The sequence below is a fragment of the Cololabis saira genome, chromosome 4, assembly GCF_033807715.1.
Source record: "Cololabis saira isolate AMF1-May2022 chromosome 4, fColSai1.1, whole genome shotgun sequence".
NCBI classification, from domain to species: Eukaryota; Metazoa; Chordata; class Actinopteri; order Beloniformes; family Belonidae; genus Cololabis; species Cololabis saira.
The window spans coordinates 10,012,926-10,031,387 of record NC_084590.1 but is presented as its reverse complement, the minus strand read 5'-3'; the positions used below and the strand labels follow the sequence as shown (position 1 = coordinate 10,031,387).

General features: G+C 42.3%; 16 non-coding genes across 16 annotated transcripts; all 16 read right to left on the bottom strand.

Annotated features, from left to right (window-relative positions):
- Positions 1-4,049: 4,049 nt before the first annotated feature.
- Positions 4,050-4,121, bottom strand: trnap-agg (transfer RNA proline (anticodon AGG)). Its single transcript has one exon. It is a non-coding gene; the product is annotated as a tRNA-Pro (tRNA).
- An 847-nt stretch (positions 4,122-4,968) lies between these two features.
- Positions 4,969-5,040, bottom strand: trnap-agg (transfer RNA proline (anticodon AGG)). Its single transcript has one exon. It is a non-coding gene; the product is annotated as a tRNA-Pro (tRNA).
- Positions 5,041-5,887: 847 nt separating this feature from the next.
- On the bottom strand, positions 5,888-5,959 carry trnap-agg (transfer RNA proline (anticodon AGG)). Its single transcript has one exon. It is a non-coding gene; the product is annotated as a tRNA-Pro (tRNA).
- An 844-nt stretch (positions 5,960-6,803) lies between these two features.
- On the bottom strand, positions 6,804-6,875 carry trnap-agg (transfer RNA proline (anticodon AGG)). Its single transcript has one exon. It is a non-coding gene; the product is annotated as a tRNA-Pro (tRNA).
- An 842-nt stretch (positions 6,876-7,717) lies between these two features.
- Positions 7,718-7,789, bottom strand: trnap-agg (transfer RNA proline (anticodon AGG)). Its single transcript has one exon. It is a non-coding gene; the product is annotated as a tRNA-Pro (tRNA).
- An 844-nt stretch (positions 7,790-8,633) lies between these two features.
- On the bottom strand, positions 8,634-8,705 carry trnap-agg (transfer RNA proline (anticodon AGG)). Its single transcript has one exon. It is a non-coding gene; the product is annotated as a tRNA-Pro (tRNA).
- Positions 8,706-9,552: 847 nt separating this feature from the next.
- On the bottom strand, positions 9,553-9,624 carry trnap-agg (transfer RNA proline (anticodon AGG)). Its single transcript has one exon. It is a non-coding gene; the product is annotated as a tRNA-Pro (tRNA).
- Positions 9,625-10,466: 842 nt separating this feature from the next.
- trnap-agg (transfer RNA proline (anticodon AGG)) lies at positions 10,467-10,538 on the bottom strand. Its single transcript has one exon. It is a non-coding gene; the product is annotated as a tRNA-Pro (tRNA).
- An 844-nt stretch (positions 10,539-11,382) lies between these two features.
- trnap-agg (transfer RNA proline (anticodon AGG)) lies at positions 11,383-11,454 on the bottom strand. The gene has a single exon. It is a non-coding gene; the product is annotated as a tRNA-Pro (tRNA).
- An 843-nt stretch (positions 11,455-12,297) lies between these two features.
- On the bottom strand, positions 12,298-12,369 carry trnap-agg (transfer RNA proline (anticodon AGG)). Its single transcript has one exon. It is a non-coding gene; the product is annotated as a tRNA-Pro (tRNA).
- An 847-nt stretch (positions 12,370-13,216) lies between these two features.
- On the bottom strand, positions 13,217-13,288 carry trnap-agg (transfer RNA proline (anticodon AGG)). Its single transcript has one exon. It is a non-coding gene; the product is annotated as a tRNA-Pro (tRNA).
- Positions 13,289-14,131: 843 nt separating this feature from the next.
- On the bottom strand, positions 14,132-14,203 carry trnap-agg (transfer RNA proline (anticodon AGG)). Its single transcript has one exon. It is a non-coding gene; the product is annotated as a tRNA-Pro (tRNA).
- Positions 14,204-15,050: 847 nt separating this feature from the next.
- On the bottom strand, positions 15,051-15,122 carry trnap-agg (transfer RNA proline (anticodon AGG)). Its single transcript has one exon. It is a non-coding gene; the product is annotated as a tRNA-Pro (tRNA).
- Positions 15,123-15,965: 843 nt separating this feature from the next.
- trnap-agg (transfer RNA proline (anticodon AGG)) lies at positions 15,966-16,037 on the bottom strand. The gene has a single exon. It is a non-coding gene; the product is annotated as a tRNA-Pro (tRNA).
- Positions 16,038-16,885: 848 nt separating this feature from the next.
- On the bottom strand, positions 16,886-16,957 carry trnap-agg (transfer RNA proline (anticodon AGG)). The gene has a single exon. It is a non-coding gene; the product is annotated as a tRNA-Pro (tRNA).
- Positions 16,958-17,793: 836 nt separating this feature from the next.
- On the bottom strand, positions 17,794-17,865 carry trnap-agg (transfer RNA proline (anticodon AGG)). The gene has a single exon. It is a non-coding gene; the product is annotated as a tRNA-Pro (tRNA).
- Between the last annotated feature and the right edge of the window lie 597 nt (positions 17,866-18,462).

Here is an 18,462-nt window from a genome sequence, read left to right as displayed (position 1 = left end):
CCTACTTGATCAGGATGGATAAGTTTAGGCAATAACCCTTCTAATCTAGTAGCTAAGATTTTTGCGAGTAACTTAGCATCAACATTTATTAATGACACTGGGCGATAATTGCCACAAAGTTGTGGATCCCTATCCTTTTTGTGAATTAGAGTTATTATAGCTGTCTGCATGCTATCTGGGAGACACCCTCTCAATAGGGCATTATTATAAACTATCAATAGTCTTGGGGCCAGAATATCTGAAAAGGCCTTATAAAATTCTGCCTGAAGTCCATCTTCCCCTGGAGATTTTCCACTCTGTAATTTCTGAATAGCCCCTTTAATTTCCTCTAATGTAATATCAGCCCCCATTTGTTCTTGTTCATCCTGTGATAAAGTTGGGCAATTCACTGTAGATAGAAAAGTGCTAATATCCTGAGAAGCAGGTTCATCTGATTTATAAAGATTTTGATAAAATGTGAGAAATAAGTTGTTGATGTCCATATTATCCGTTTTCAGTTCCCCCCTGTCATTCTGTATTCCTGTTATAAGTGATTGTGTATATTGTTGCTTCGCCCTCTGTGCAAGAAACCGTCCTGTCCTTTCCCCTTGTTCATAATACTTCTGTTTACTTCTGAATAAGGAATATTCCACTTTTTTCTGTAGTATAGAATTATATTCTAGCTTTAATTTACTCAGTTCATGAAGTGAAGAGTGGTCAGAGTATATTACGTGCCTATTTTCCATTTTTTGAATGTCTCCTTCCAATTCCTGAAAACGATCGGCCGCTTTCCTTTTTAGAAATGAACAAATTCCAATGAGCCAGCCTCTAATGACAGCCTTAAAGGCATCCCACTCCACAGCTGGGTCTGATGCTGTGCCTTCATTGGTCCGCCAGTAATACATTATCTCCCCTTTAATAGATCGTACTAAGTCTTCGTCTCTGAGCATGGATGTATTAAATCTCCACCTACTGGGACGTTTTTTATTTGCTTGGCCTATGGATAGCGCCATCTCTACTGGAGCATGGTCTGATATTAAAATTGTGCCTATTGTTGTTTGTGCTGTAATAGAGATTAGTGATTTCGAAATTAGGAAATAATCTATTCTGGAATAAGAGTTGTGTGGGTGGGAGTAAAAAGTAAACTGTTTATCTGAAGGATGAAAAAATCTCCATACGTCCTCCAAATCCAGCTCTTCCATCAATGTGTTAATTTCTTTCCTTGCCTGTGAAGGTCGTTTTATACCCCCTGTGTATGTTTTATCCATGATGGGCACCCTTACACTGTTAAAGTCCCCACCTAAGATTATATATGGATTTCCAAGGCCAGTTATTACATTGCTTACCCTCACAAAAAACCCTGGCGCTTCCATTGTTGGTGCATATACATTCATAAGCGTATACTTAATGCCGAGCAGCTCGGCCTCTACTGCTATCCACCTGCCCTCTTCATCTGCTTGTTGTCTGAGTATTTTAATATTAAAGTTCTTCCGGATCAAGATGGCTACTCCCCTCTGGCTGGAGGAACCCGCACTGTAAAGGACTTTCCCAACCCAGTCTCTTTGCAATAATAATGAATCTTCTTTCTCTAGGTGTGTCTCCTGCAGGAAAGCTAAATCTGGATTTTTCTGTCTCAGATACCACAAAATTTTCCTCCTTTTTAAAGCTGAGTTTGCACCCTTAACATTCAATGATATTAGTTTAAACAATTCACCCATTAAATATAACTATGCCTATAATAGGGTAAGTGCTAGTCAAAAAAGTTTTGAAAAATATAATAACTCCCTGTCCTGTTAGTCTACTCCCTTGTGGAAAAAAGAAACATAAACAAAACAAAACACACTTATGAAAATACGTTGTACACAAATACAAAACTGTCAGGAGGCCACAAAGAACATTAGGCTCTCCTGCACTACTAAACCTGCTATAGTGCATCCGCATGATGGTGTCACCGGCCTGTCCCGGCTCCTCACACCCAGCCCCCTCCCCTTAAGTATCTATAACCAGTAACAATAGCCAACAATAACATGATGCCACTTGAAGTAGCCTGCCTTTGTAAAAGTCAACCAACCAAAGTCATACAATTTTTGATGTCAGTCAATCTTGATAAATGAGTTAAATAAGGTTAATTAAAAGTAAATAATGAATTTTTCTTTTTTCCCCATTTCCCTCCTCTTGGGAAAAGGAAAAAAAAAGAAAGAAGAAAAAACAAAACAAAAAAAATATTCCCAAACTTTCAGAAAGACTGACTGACCATAATAAACCTGCTCATCACACTGCGTGGGCGGAGTCCTGCGCTGTGAGGAAGGCAGTCACTGCGCACGGTGACGTGAAGGAATGCCGCTGGTTATTTATAGAGCACTTCAGCGTGGCTGGATACTGCATGAAGTAGCGGATCCCGCATCCTCTAAGTTGCTTTTTCACATCGTCAAATTTCCTGCGCTGTTGCAGCACCTCTTGGGAAAGATCCTGGAAGAAGGACAACTTCTTGTCCTCCCACTTGACCGTTCCTTTTTCGCGGGCCGCTGCGAGGACCGCTTCCCTCGCGCTGAATCTCAGGAAGCGGATGAGAACGTGGCGAGCGCGGGCGTCCCCAGTCTGCCCGACGCGGTGCGCTCGTTCAATTTCAAATCCAGCATTCACATCCAGCCCCAGCTGCTCCGCCAGTAACCCAAGCACGAAACACCTCAGGTCTTCACCCTCTGCTTTCTCAGGAATGCCCATCACACGCACGTTGTTCCGTCTGCTGTAGTCTTCTAAGTATGTGACTTTATCCTGAAGTGCTTTAAGGCTCGATAAAGCCGAGTCCATGCCAGACTCTCGGCTGTTGTTAGCATCTTCCAGATCTGAAATTCTGGTTTCAGCCTCCGACATCCTTGAACCCAGCGACTCAACTGTATTTTGCAGCTTTTCCATACCCGTTTTCATACTGCTGACATCTGCCGCTATGCCTTTCAAGAGACCTGTGATGCTGGCGAGCTCAGCCTTAGTATCATCAGGTGTTGCTTCGTCTTCCTCCATCTTATTTCCAGACGTCGCGTTCTTTTTCTGTTGCTTTGCCGTGCGAGTAGGGTTGTTTTTTTGGCCGGTTGGCATATTTTTTCACGTTGTTGATTAATATATCGAAAGGGTCCCGTTTACTGGAATTTTAAAACATATATCGGTGTAATATAGGGGAAAGTAAGGTCCAGCTGAGTGGAGCTCAAAACTATGCAGCCATGCTGGTGTCGTGCCTCCCCGGAAGTCCATAAAATGTTTTTCTAAGTTAAAAACCAAAGACCCATGTCACATCATCATCAACATTTAGAAACTCAAGTAGGGCTGTTGACATGTGAGTGTGCCTGTGAGACTGTGTTAGATTGGGACGATCTCCATGGAAAAAACATCAATTCGATGACTGACTGCATTACCGAGTAGACTAATTTCTGCAACAAAGTTGAGAAAATCAGACAGTCAGTCAGTGTTTCAATGGTAGACACAGGATATATTCCACCTCTGTGTCCAATGAGAGAAATCTGGACACAATTCTCTCTAATTACTCATAGGAACCTGGCTGACATGATACACCACCTGAATTCCACCACTTGCTGCCTTGATACTCTGGCAACAGGGTTTTTTAAGAGTGTTGCACATTGTATGGCCTCAGGGCTTTCAGACATTTTCAATAAGTCTCAGCTTTCAGGTATTGTTCCTCGGTGCCAGTCTATAGAGGTCACTTATGAACACCTATAGGCCCGTATAAAACCTCCCCTTTCTTAGTAAAATCATAGAAAAAGCTGTTTTTCAACATGTGTACAAACTCCTAACATTAAATAACTGTTTTGATGTTCTCCAGTCAAGTTTCCACATCCCAGCACTGAGACAGTTCTACATAAATCCGTCATGACATCCGCTCCAATACGGATAGTGGCAACATTTCAATCGTGGTCTCACAGTGCTGCATTTGACATGGTTGACCATAATACCTTGATAGACCGGTTGAAGAACTGGGTGGGACTTTCTGGCACAGCACTTGCCTGGTTGAATTCCTATGACTTTTGCTTATTGGAGGGGAAAACTACAATTTACTGGGGCTCGTCCGGGAATTGAACCCGGGACCTCTCGCACCCTAAGCGAGAATCATACTACTAGACCAACGAGCCAGAAAACCCATAACTGGCAACACATAAAATGTTTTTCTAAATTAAAAACCAAAGACCCATGTCACATCATCATCAACATTTAGAAACTCAAGTAGGGCTGTTGACATGTGAGTGTGACTGTGAGACTGTGTTTGATTGGGACGATCTCCATGGAAAAAACATCAATTCGATGACTGACTGCATTACCGAGTAGACTAATTTCTGCAACAAAGTTGAGAAAATCAGACAGTCAGTCAGTGTTTCAATGGTAGACACAGGATATATTCCACCTCTGTGTCCAATGAGAGAAATCTGGACACAATTCTCTCTAATTACTCATAGGAACCTGGCTGACATCATACACCACCTGAATTCCACCACTTGCTGCCTTGATACTCTGGCAACAGGGTTTTTTAAGAGTGTTGCACATTGTATGGCCTCAGGGCTTTCAGACATTTTCAATAAGTCTCAGCTTTCAGGTATTGTTCCTCGGTGCCAGTCTAGAGAGGTCACTTATGAACACCTATAGGCCCGTATAAAACCTCCCCTTTCTTAGTAAAATCATAGAAAAAGCTGTTTTTCAACATGTGTACAAACTCCTAACATTAAATAACTGTTTTGATGTTCTCCAGTCAAGTTTCCACATCCTAGCACTGAGACAGTTCTAGATGAAGTCCGTCATGACATCCGCTCCAATACGGATAGTGGCAACATTTCAATCGTGGTCTCACAGTCCTGCATTTGACATGGTTGACCATAATACCTTGATAGACCGGTTGAAGAACTGGGTGGGACTTTCTGGCACAGCACTTGCATGGTTGAATTCCTATGAGTTTTGCTTATTGGAGGGGAAAACTACAATTTACTGGGGCTCGTCCGGGAATTGAACCCGGGACCTCTCGCACCCTAAGCGAGAATCATACTACTAGACCAACGAGCCAGAAAACCCATAACTGGCAACACATAAAATGTTTTTCTAAATTAAAAACCAAAGACCCATGTCACATCATCATCAACATTTAGAAACTCAAGTAGGGCTGTTGACATGTGAGTGTGACTGTGAGACTGTGTTTGATTGGGACGATCTCCATGGAAAAAACATCAATTCGATGACTGACTGCATTACCGAGTAGACTAATTTCTGCAACAAAGTTGAGAAAATCAGACAGTCAGTCAGTGTTTCAATGGTAGACACAGGATATATTCCACCTCTGTGTCCAATGAGAGAAATCTGGACACAATTCTCTCTAATTACTCATAGGAACCTGGCTGACATCATACACCACCTGAATTCCACCACTTGCTGCCTTGATACTCTGGCAACAGGGTTTTTTAAGAGTGTTGCACATTGTATGGCCTCAGGGCTTTCAGACATTTTCAATAAGTCTCAGCTTTCAGGTATTGTTCCTCGGTGCCAGTCTAGAGAGGTCACTTATGAACACCTATAGGCCCGTATAAAACCTCCCCTTTCTTAGTAAAATCATAGAAAAAGCTGTTTTTCAACATGTGTACAAACTCCTAACATTAAATAACTGTTTTGATGTTCTCCAGTCAAGTTTCCACATCCTAGCACTGAGACAGTTCTAGATGAAGTCCGTCATGACATCCGCTCCAATACGGATAGTGGCAACATTTCAATTGTGGTCTCACAGTGCTGCATTTGACATGGTTGACCATAATATCTTGATAGACCGGTTGAAGAACTGGGTGGGACTTTCTGGCACAGCACTTGCCTGGTTGAATTCCTATGAGTTTTGCTTATTGGAGGGGAAAACTACAATTTACTGGGGCTCGTCCGGGAATTGAACCCGGGACCTCTCGCACCCTAAGCGAGAATCATACTACTAGACCAACGAGCCAGAAAACCCATAACTGGCAACACATGAAATGTTTTTCTAAATTAAAAACCAAAGACCCATGTCACATCATCAACATTTAGAAACTCAAGTAGGGCTGTTTACATGTGAGTGTGACTGTGAGACTGTGTTAGATTGGGACGATCTCCAGGGAAACGACATCAATTCGATGACTGACTGCATTACCGAGTAGACTAATTTCTGCGACAAAGTTGAGAAAATCAGACAGTCAGTCAGTGTTTCAATGGTAGACACAGGATATATTCCACCTCTGTGTCCAATGAGAGAAATCTGGACACAATTCTCTCTAATTACTCATAGGAACCTGGCTGACATCATACACCACCTGAATTCCACCACTTGCTGCCTTGATACTCTGGCAACAGGGTTTTTTAAGAGTGTTGCACATTGTATGGCCTCAGGGCTTTCAGACATTTTCAATAAGTCTCAGCTTTCAGGTATTGTTCCTCGGTGCCAGTCTAGAGAGGTCACTTATGAACACCTATAGGCCCGTATAAAACCTCCCCTTTCATAGTAAAATCATAGAAAAAGCTGTTTTTCAAAATGTGTACAAACTCTTAACATTAAATAACTGTTTTGATGTTCTCCAGTCAAGTTTCCACATCCTAGCACTGAGACAGTTCTAGATGAAGTCCGTCATGACATCCGCTCCAATACGGATAGTGGCAACATTTCAATCGTGGTCTCACAGTGCTGCATTTGACATGGTTGACCATAATACCTTGATAGACCGGTTGAAGAACTGGGTGGGACTTTCTGGCACAGCACTTGCCTGGTTGAATTCCCATGAGTTTTGCTTATTGGAGGGGAAAACTACAATTTACTGGGGCTCGTCCGGGAATTGAACCCGGGACCTCTCGCACCCTAAGCGAGAATCATACTACTAGACCAACGAGCCAGAAAACCCATAACTGGCAACACATGAAATGTTTTTCTAAATTAAAAACCAAAGACCCATGTCACATCATCAACATTTAGAAACTCAAGTAGGGCTGTTTACATGTGAGTGTGACTGTGAGACTGTGTTAGATTGGGACGATCTCCAGGGAAACAACATCAATTCGATGACTGACTGCATTACCGAGTAGACTAATTTCTGCGACAAAGTTGAGAAAATCAGACAGTCAGTCAGTGTTTCAATGGTAGACACAGGATATATTCCACCTCTGTGTCCAATGAGAGAAATCTGGACACAATTCTCTCTAATTACTCATAGGAACCTGGCTGACATCATACACCACCTGAATTCCACCACTTGCTGCCTTGATACTCTGGCAACAGGGTTTTTTAAGAGTGTTGCACATTGTATGGCCTCAGGGCTTTCAGACATTTTCAATAAGTCTCAGCTTTCAGGTATTGTTCCTCTGTGCCAGTCTAGAGAGGTCACTTATGAACACCTATAGGCCCGTATAAAACCTCCCCTTTCTTAGTAAATTAAAGAAAAAGCTGTTTTTCAACATGTGTACAAACTCCTAACATTAAATAACTGTTTTGATGTTCTCCAGTCAAGTTTCCACATCCTAGCACTGAGACAGTTCTAGATAAATCCGTCATGACATCCGCTCCAATACGGATAGTGGCAACATTTCAATCGTGGTCTCACAGTGCTGCATTTGACATGGTTGACCATAATACCTTGATAGACCGGTTGAAGAACTGGGTGGGACTTTCTGGCACAGCACTTGCCTGGTTGAATTCCCATGAGTTTTGCTTATTGGAGGGGAAAACTACAATTTACTGGGGCTCGTCCGGGAATTGAACCCGGGACCTCTCGCACCCTAAGCGAGAATCATACTACTAGACCAACGAGCCAGAAAACCCATAACTGGCAACACATGAAATGTTTTTCTAAATTAAAAACCAAAGACCCATGTCACATCATCAACATTTAGAAACTCAAGTAGGGCTGTTGACATGTGTGTGTGACTGTGAGACTGTGTTAGATTGGGACGATCTTCATGGAAACAACATCAATTCGATGACTGACTGCATTACCGAGTAGACTCATTTCTGCGACAAAGTTGAGAAAATCAGACAGTCAGTCAGTGTTTCAATGGTAGACACAGGATATATTCCACCTCTGTGTCCAATGAGAGAAATCTGGACACAATTCTCTCTAATTACTCATAGGAACCTGGCTGACATCATACACCACCTGAATTCCACCACTTGCTGCCTTGATACTCTGGCAACAGGGTTTTTTAAGAGTGTTGCACATTGTATGGCCTCAGGGCTTTCAGACATTTTCAATAAGTCTCAGCTTTCAGGTATTGTTCCTCGGTGCCAGTCTAGAGAGGTCACTTATGAACACCTATAGGCCCGTATAAAACCTCCCCTTTCTTAGTAAAATCATAGAAAAAGCTGTTTTTCAACATGTGTACAAACTCCTAACATTAAATAACTGTTTTGATGTTCTCCAGTCAAGTTTCCACATCCTAGCACTGAGACAGTTCTAGATGAAGTCCGTCATGACATCCGCTCCAATACGGATAGTGGCAACATTTCAATCGTGGTCTCACAGTCCTGCATTTGACATGGTTGACCATAATACCTTGATAGACCGGTTGAAGAACTGGGTGGGACTTTCTGGCACAGCACTTGCATGGTTGAATTCCTATGAGTTTTGCTTATTGGAGGGGAAAACTACAATTTACTGGGGCTCGTCCGGGAATTGAACCCGGGACCTCTCGCACCCTAAGCGAGAATCATACTACTAGACCAACGAGCCAGAAAACCCATAACTGGCAACACATAAAATGTTTTTCTAAATTAAAAACCAAAGACCCATGTCACATCATCATCAACATTTAGAAACTCAAGTAGGGCTGTTGACATGTGAGTGTGACTGTGAGACTGTGTTTGATTGGGACGATCTCCATGGAAAAAACATCAATTCGATGACTGACTGCATTACCGAGTAGACTAATTTCTGCAACAAAGTTGAGAAAATCAGACAGTCAGTCAGTGTTTCAATGGTAGACACAGGATATATTCCACCTCTGTGTCCAATGAGAGAAATCTGGACACAATTCTCTCTAATTACTCATAGGAACCTGGCTGACATCATACACCACCTGAATTCCACCACTTGCTGCCTTGATACTCTGGCAACAGGGTTTTTTAAGAGTGTTGCACATTGTATGGCCTCAGGGCTTTCAGACATTTTCAATAAGTCTCAGCTTTCAGGTATTGTTCCTCGGTGCCAGTCTAGAGAGGTCACTTATGAACACCTATAGGCCCGTATAAAACCTCCCCTTTCTTAGTAAAATCATAGAAAAAGCTGTTTTTCAACATGTGTACAAACTCCTAACATTAAATAACTGTTTTGATGTTCTCCAGTCAAGTTTCCACATCCTAGCACTGAGACAGTTCTAGATGAAGTCCGTCATGACATCCGCTCCAATACGGATAGTGGCAACATTTCAATTGTGGTCTCACAGTGCTGCATTTGACATGGTTGACCATAATATCTTGATAGACCGGTTGAAGAACTGGGTGGGACTTTCTGGCACAGCACTTGCCTGGTTGAATTCCTATGAGTTTTGCTTATTGGAGGGGAAAACTACAATTTACTGGGGCTCGTCCGGGAATTGAACCCGGGACCTCTCGCACCCTAAGCGAGAATCATACTACTAGACCAACGAGCCAGAAAACCCATAACTGGCAACACATGAAATGTTTTTCTAAATTAAAAACCAAAGACCCATGTCACATCATCAACATTTAGAAACTCAAGTAGGGCTGTTTACATGTGAGTGTGACTGTGAGACTGTGTTAGATTGGGACGATCTCCAGGGAAACGACATCAATTCGATGACTGACTGCATTACCGAGTAGACTAATTTCTGCGACAAAGTTGAGAAAATCAGACAGTCAGTCAGTGTTTCAATGGTAGACACAGGATATATTCCACCTCTGTGTCCAATGAGAGAAATCTGGACACAATTCTCTCTAATTACTCATAGGAACCTGGCTGACATCATACACCACCTGAATTCCACCACTTGCTGCCTTGATACTCTGGCAACAGGGTTTTTTAAGAGTGTTGCACATTGTATGGCCTCAGGGCTTTCAGACATTTTCAATAAGTCTCAGCTTTCAGGTATTGTTCCTCTGTGCCAGTCTAGAGAGGTCACTTATGAACACCTATAGGCCCGTATAAAACCTCCCCTTTCTTAGTAAATTAAAGAAAAAGCTGTTTTTCAACATGTGTACAAACTCCTAACATTAAATAACTGTTTTGATGTTCTCCAGTCAAGTTTCCACATCCTAGCACTGAGACAGTTCTAGATAAATCCGTCATGACATCCGCTCCAATACGGATAGTGGCAACATTTCAATCGTGGTCTCACAGTGCTGCATTTGACATGGTTGACCATAATACCTTGATAGACCGGTTGAAGAACTGGGTGGGACTTTCTGGCACAGCACTTGCCTGGTTGAATTCCCATGAGTTTTGCTTATTGGAGGGGAAAACTACAATTTACTGGGGCTCGTCCGGGAATTGAACCCGGGACCTCTCGCACCCTAAGCGAGAATCATACTACTAGACCAACGAGCCAGAAAACCCATAACTGGCAACACATGAAATGTTTTTCTAAATTAAAAACCAAAGACCCATGTCACATCATCAACATTTAGAAACTCAAGTAGGGCTGTTGACATGTGTGTGTGACTGTGAGACTGTGTTAGATTGGGACGATCTTCATGGAAACAACATCAATTCGATGACTGACTGCATTACCGAGTAGACTCATTTCTGCGACAAAGTTGAGAAAATCAGACAGTCAGTCAGTGTTTCAATGGTAGACACAGGATATATTCCACCTCTGTGTCCAATGAGAGAAATCTGGACACAATTCTCTCTAATTACTCATAGGAACCTGGCTGACATCATACACCACCTGAATTCCACCACTTGCTGCCTTGATACTCTGGCAACAGGGTTTTTTAAGAGTGTTGCACATTGTATGGCCTCAGGGCTTTCAGACATTTTCAATAAGTCTCAGCTTTCAGGTATTGTTCCTCGGTGCCAGTCTAGAGAGGTCACTTATGAACACCTATAGGCCCGTATAAAACCTCCCCTTTCATAGTAAAATCATAGAAAAAGCTGTTTTTCAAAATGTGTACAAACTCTTAACATTAAATAACTGTTTTGATGTTCTCCAGTCAAGTTTCCACATCCTAGCACTGAGACAGTTCTAGATGAAGTCCGTCATGACATCCGCTCCAATACGGATAGTGGCAACATTTCAATCGTGGTCTCACAGTGCTGCATTTGACATGGTTGACCATAATACCTTGATAGACCGGTTGAAGAACTGGGTGGGACTTTCTGGCACAGCACTTGCCTGGTTGAATTCCCATGAGTTTTGCTTATTGGAGGGGAAAACTACAATTTACTGGGGCTCGTCCGGGAATTGAACCCGGGACCTCTCGCACCCTAAGCGAGAATCATACTACTAGACCAACGAGCCAGAAAACCCATAACTGGCAACACATGAAATGTTTTTCTAAATTAAAAACCAAAGACCCATGTCACATCATCAACATTTAGAAACTCAAGTAGGGCTGTTTACATGTGAGTGTGACTGTGAGACTGTGTTAGATTGGGACGATCTCCAGGGAAACAACATCAATTCGATGACTGACTGCATTACCGAGTAGACTAATTTCTGCGACAAAGTTGAGAAAATCAGACAGTCAGTCAGTGTTTCAATGGTAGACACAGGATATATTCCACCTCTGTGTCCAATGAGAGAAATCTGGACACAATTCTCTCTAATTACTCATAGGATCCTGGCTGACACCATACACCACCTGAATTCCACCACTTGCTGCCTTGATACTCTGGCAACAGGGTTTTTTAAGAGTGTTGCACATTGTATGGCCTCAGGGCTTTTAGACATTTTAAATAAGTCTCAGCTTTCAGGTATTGTTCCTCGGTGCCAGTCTAGAGAGGTCACTTATGAACACCTATAGGCCCATATAAAACCTCCCCTTTCTTAGTAAAATCATAGAAATAGCTGTTTTTCAACATGTGTACAAACTCTTAACATTAAATAACTGTTTTGATGTTCTCCAGTCAAGTTTCCACATCCCAGCACTGAGACAGTTCTAGATAAATCCGTCATGACATCCGCTCCAATACGAATAGTGGCAACATTTCAATCGTGGTCTCACAAAGCTGCTTTTGACATGGTTGACCATAATACCTTGATAGACCGGTTGAAGAACTGGGTGGGACTTTCTGGCACAGCACTTGCCTGGTTGAATTCCCATGAGTTTTGCTTATTGGAGGGGAAAACTACAATTTACTGGGGCTCGTCCGGGAATTGAACCCGGGACCTCTCGCACCCTAAGCGAGAATCATACTACTAGACCAACGAGCCAGAAAACCCATAACTGGCAACACATAAAATGTTTTTCTAAATTAAAAACCAAAGACCCATGTCACATCATCTTCAACATTTAGAAACTCAAGTAGGGCTGTTGACATGTGAGTGTGACTGTGAGACTGTGTTAGATTGGGACGATCTCCATGGAAAAAACATCAATTCGATGACTGACTGCATTACCGAGTAGAATAATTTCTGCGACAAAGTTGAGAAAATCAGACAGTCAGTCAGTGTTTCAATGGTAGACACAGGATATATTCCACCTCTGTGTCCAATGAGAGAAATCTGGACACAATTCTCTCTAATTACTCATAGGAACCTGGCTGACATCATACACCACCTGAATTCCACCACTTGCTGCCTTGATACTCTGGCAACAGGGTTTTTTAAGAGTGTTGCACATTGTATGGCCTCAGGGCTTTCAGACATTTTCAATAAGTCTCAGCTTTCAGGTATTGTTCCTCGGTGCCAGTCTAGAGAGGTCACTTATGAACACCTATAGGCCCGTATAAAACCTCCCCTTTCATAGTAAAATCATAGAAAAAGCAGTTTTTCAAAATGTGTACAAACTCTTAACATTAAATAACTGTTTTGATGTTCTCCAGTCAAGTTTCCACATCCTAGCACTGAGACAGTTCTAGATGAAGTCCGTCATGACATCCGCTCCAATACGGATAGTGGCAACATTTCAATCGTGGTCTCACAGTGCTGCATTTGACATGGTTGACCATAATACCTTGATAGACCGGTTGAAGAACTGGGTGGGACTTTCTGGCACAGCACTTGCCTGGTTGAATTCCCATGAGTTTTGCTTATTGGAGGGGAAAACTACAATTTACTGGGGCTCGTCCGGGAATTGAACCCGGGACCTCTCGCACCCTAAGCGAGAATCATACTACTAGACCAACGAGCCAGAAAACCCATAACTGGCAACACATGAAATGTTTTTCTAAATTAAAAACCAAAGACCCATGTCACATCATCAACATTTAGAAACTCAAGTAGGGCTGTTTACATGTGAGTGTGACTGTGAGACTGTGTTAGATTGGGACGATCTCCAGGGAAACAACATCAATTCGATGACTGACTGCATTACCGAGTAGACTAATTTCTGCGACAAAGTTGAAAAAATCAGACAGTCAGTCAGTGTTTCAATGGTAGACACAGGATATATTCCACCTCTTTGTCCAATGAGAGAAATCTGGACACAATTCTCTCTAATTACTCATAGGAACCTGGCTGACATCATACACCACCTGAATTCCACCACTTGCTGCCTTGATACTCTGGCAACAGGGTTTTTTAAGAGTGTTGCACATTGTATGGCCTCAGGGCTTTCAGACATTTTCAATAAGTCTCAGCTTTCAGGTATTGTTCCTCTGTGCCAGTCTAGAGAGGTCACTTATGAACACCTATAGGCCCGTATAAAACCTCCCCTTTCTTAGTAAAATCATAGAAAAAGCTGTTTTTCAACATGTGTACAAACTCCTAACATTAAATAACTGTTTTGATGTTCTCCAGTCAAGTTTCCACATCCTAGCACTGAGACAGTTCTAGATAAATCTGTCATGACATCCGCTCCAATACGGATAGTGGCAACATTTCAATCGTGGTCTCACAGTGCTGCATTTGACATGGTTGACCATAATACCTTGATAGACCGGTTGAAGAACTGGGTGGGACTTTCTGGCACAGCACTTGCCTGGTTGAATTCCCATGAGTTTTGCTTATTGGAGGGGAAAACTACAATTTACTGGGGCTCGTCCGGGAATTGAACCCGGGACCTCTCGCACCCTAAGCGAGAATCATACTACTAGACCAACGAGCCAGAAAACCCATAACTGGCAACACATAAAATGTTTTTCTAAATTAAAAACCAAAGACCCATGTCACATCATCTTCAACATTTAGAAACTCAAGTAGGGCTGTTGACATGTGAGTGTGACTGTGAGACTGTGTTAGATTGGGACGATCTCCATGGAAAAAACATCAATTCGATGACTGACTGCATTACCGAGTAGAATAATTTCTGCGACAAAGTTGAGAAAATCAGACAGTCAGTCAGTGTTTCAATGGTAGACACAGGATATATTCCACCTCTGTGTCCAATGAGAGAAATCTGGACACAATTCTCTCTAATTACTCATAGGAACCTGGCTGACATCATACACCACCTGAATTCCACCACTTGCTGCCTTGATACTCTGGCAACAGGGTTTTTTAAGAGTGTTGCACATTGTATGGCCTCAGGGCTTTCAGACATTTTCAATAAGTCTCAGCTTTCAGGTATTGTTCCTCGGTGCCAGTCTAGAGAGGTCACTTATGAACACCTATAGGCCCGTATAAAACCTCCCCTTTCATAGTAAAATCATAGAAAAAGCTGTTTTTCAAAATGTGTACAAACTCTTAACATTAAATAACTGTTTTGATGTTCTCCAGTCAAGTTTCCACATCCTAGCACTGAGACAGTTCTAGATGAAGTCCGTCATGACATCCGCTCCAATACGGATAGTGGCAACATTTCAATCGTGGTCTCACAGTGCTGCATTTGACATGGTTGACCATAATACCTTGATAGACCGGTTGAAGAACTGGGTGGGACTTTCTGGCACAGCACTTGCCTGGTTGAATTCCCATGAGTTTTGCTTATTGGAGGGGAAAACTACAATTTACTGGGGCTCGTCCGGGAATTGAACCCGGGACCTCTCGCACCCTAAGCGAGAATCATACTACTAGACCAACGAGCCAGAAAACCCATAACTGGCAACACATGAAATGTTTTTCTAAATTAAAAACCAAAGACCCATGTCACATCATCAACATTTAGAAACTCAAGTAGGGCTGTTTACATGTGAGTGTGACTGTGAGACTGTGTTAGATTGGGACGATCTCCAGGGAAACAACATCAATTCGATGACTGACTGCATTACCGAGTAGACTAATTTCTGCGACAAAGTTGAGAAAATCAGACAGTCAGTCAGTGTTTCAATGGTAGACACAGGATATATTCCACCTCTGTGTCCAATGAGAGAAATCTGGACACAATTCTCTCTAATTACTCATAGGATCCTGGCTGACATCATACACCACCTGAATTCCACCACTTGCTGCCTTGATACTCTGGCAACAGGGTTTTTTAAGAGTGTTGCACATTGTATGGCCTCAGGGCTTTTAGACATTTTAAATAAGTCTCAGCTTTCAGGTATTGTTCCTCGGTGCCAGTCTAGAGAGGTCACTTATGAACACCTATAGGCCCATATAAAACCTCCCCTTTCTTAGTAAAATCATAGAAATAGCTGTTTTTCAACATGTGTACAAACTCCTAACATTAAATAACTGTTTTGATGTTCTCCAGTCAAGTTTCCACATCCCAGCACTGAGACAGTTCTAGATAAATCCGTCATGACATCCGCTCCAATACGAATAGTGGCAACATTTCAATCGTGGTCTCACAAAGCTGCTTTTGACATGGTTGACCATAATACCTTGATAGACCGGTTGAAGAACTGGGTGGGACTTTCTGGCACAGCACTTGCCTGGTTGAATTCCCATGAGTTTTGCTTATTGGAGGGGAAAACTACAATTTACTGGGGCTCGTCCGGGAATTGAACCCGGGACCTCTCGCACCCTAAGCGAGAATCATACTACTAGACCAACGAGCCAGAAAACCCATAACTGGCAACACATAAAATGTTTTTCTAAATTAAAAACCAAAGACCCATGTCACATCATCTTCAACATTTAGAAACTCAAGTAGGGCTGTTGACATGTGAGTGTGACTGTGAGACTGTGTTAGATTGGGACGATCTCCATGGAAAAAACATCAATTCGATGACTGACTGCATTACCGAGTAGAATAATTTCTGCGACAAAGTTGAGAAAATCAGACAGTCAGTCAGTGTTTCAATGGTAGACACAGGATATATTCCACCTCTGTGTCCAATGAGAGAAATCTGGACACAATTCTCTCTAATTACTCATAGGAACCTGGCTGACATCATACACCACCTGAATTCCACCACTTGCTGCATTTTGATACTCTGGCAACAGGGTTTTTTAAGAGTGTTGCACATTGTATGGCCTCAGGGCTTTCAGACATTTTCAATAAGTCTCAGCTTTCAGGTATTGTTCCTCGGTGCCAGTCTAGAGAGGTCACTTATGAACACCTATAGGCCCGTATAAAACCTCCCCTTTCATAGTAAAATCATAGAAAAAGCTGTTTTTCAACATGTGTACAAACTCCTAACATTAAATAACTGTTTTGATGTTCTCCAGTCAAGTTTCCACATCCCAGCACTGAGACAGTTCTAGATAAATCCGTCATGACATCTGCTCCAATACGGATAGTGGCAACATTTCAATTGTGGTCTCACAGTGTTGCATTTGACATGGTTGACCATAATACCTTGATAGACCGGTTGAAGAACTGGGTGGGACTTTCTGGCACAGCACTTGCCTGGTTGAATTCCTATGAGTTTTGCTTATTGGAGGGGAAAACTACAATTTACTGGGGCTCGTCCGGGAATTGAACCCGGGACCTCTCGCACCCTAAGCGAGAATCATACTACTAGACCAACGAGCCAGAAAACCCGTAACTAGCAACATATAAAATGTTTTTCTAAATTAAAAACCAAAGACCCATGTCACATCATCAACATTTAGAAACTCAAGTAGGGCTGTTTACATGTGAGTGTGACTGTGTTAGATTGGGACGATCTCCAGGGAAACAACATCAATTCGATGACTGACTGCATTACCGAGTAGACTAATTTCTGCGACAAAGTTGAGAAAATCAGACAGTCAGTCAGTGTTTCAATGGTAGACACAGGATATATTCCACCTCTGTGTCCAATGAGAGAAATCTGGACACAATTCTCTCTAATTACTCATAGGAACCTGGCTGACATCATACACCACCTGAATTCCACCACTTGCTGCCTTGATACTCTGGCAACAGGGTTTTTTAAGAGTGTTGCACATTGTATGGCCTCAGGGCTTTCAGACATTTTCAATAAGTCTCAGCTTTCAGGTATTGTTCCTCTGTGCCAGTCTAGAGAGGTCACTTATGAACACCTATAGGCCCGTATAAAACCTCCCCTTTCTTAGTAAAATCATAGAAAAAGCTGTTTTTCAACATGTGTACAAACTCCTAACATTAAATAACTGTTTTGATGTTCTCCAGTCAAGTTTCCACATCCTAGCACTGAGACAGTTCTAGATGAAGTCCGTCATGACATCCGCTCCAATACGGATAGTGGCAACATTTCAATCGTGGTCTCACAGTGCTGCATTTGACATGGTTGACCATAATACCTTGATAGACCGGTTGAAGAACTGGGTGGGACTTTCTGGCACAGCACTTGCCTGGTTGAATTCCCATGAGTTTTGCTTATTGGAGGGGAAAACTACAATTTACTGGGGCTCGTCCGGGAATTGAACCCGGGACCTCTCGCACCCTAAGCGAGAATCATACTACTAGACCAACGAGCCAGAAAACCCATAACTGGCAACACATAAAATGTTTTTCTAAATTAAAAACCAAAGACCCATGTCACATCATCTTCAACATTTAGAAACTCAAGTAGGGCTGTTGACATGTGAGTGTGACTGTGAGACTGTGTTAGATTGGGACGATCTCCATGGAAAAAACATCAATTCGATGACTGACTGCATTACCGAGTAGACTAATTTCTGCGACAAAGTTGAGAAAATCAGACAGTCAGTCAGTGTTTCAATGGTAGACACAGGATATATTCCACCTCTGTGTCCAATGAGAGAAATCTGGACACAATTCTCTCTAATTACTCATAGGAACCTGGCTGACATCATACACCACCTGAATTCCACCACTTGCTGCCTTGATACTCTGGCAACAGGGTTTTTTAAGAGTGTTGCACATTGTATGGCCTCAGGGCTTTCAGACATTTTGAATAAGTCTCAGCTTTCAGGTATTGTTCCTCTGTGCCAGTCTAGAGAGGTCACTTATGAACAGCTATAGGCCCGTATAAAACATCCACTTTCTTGGTAAAATTATAGAAAATGTTGCTTTTGATGAGAGAAACCTGGACACAATTCTCTCTAATTACT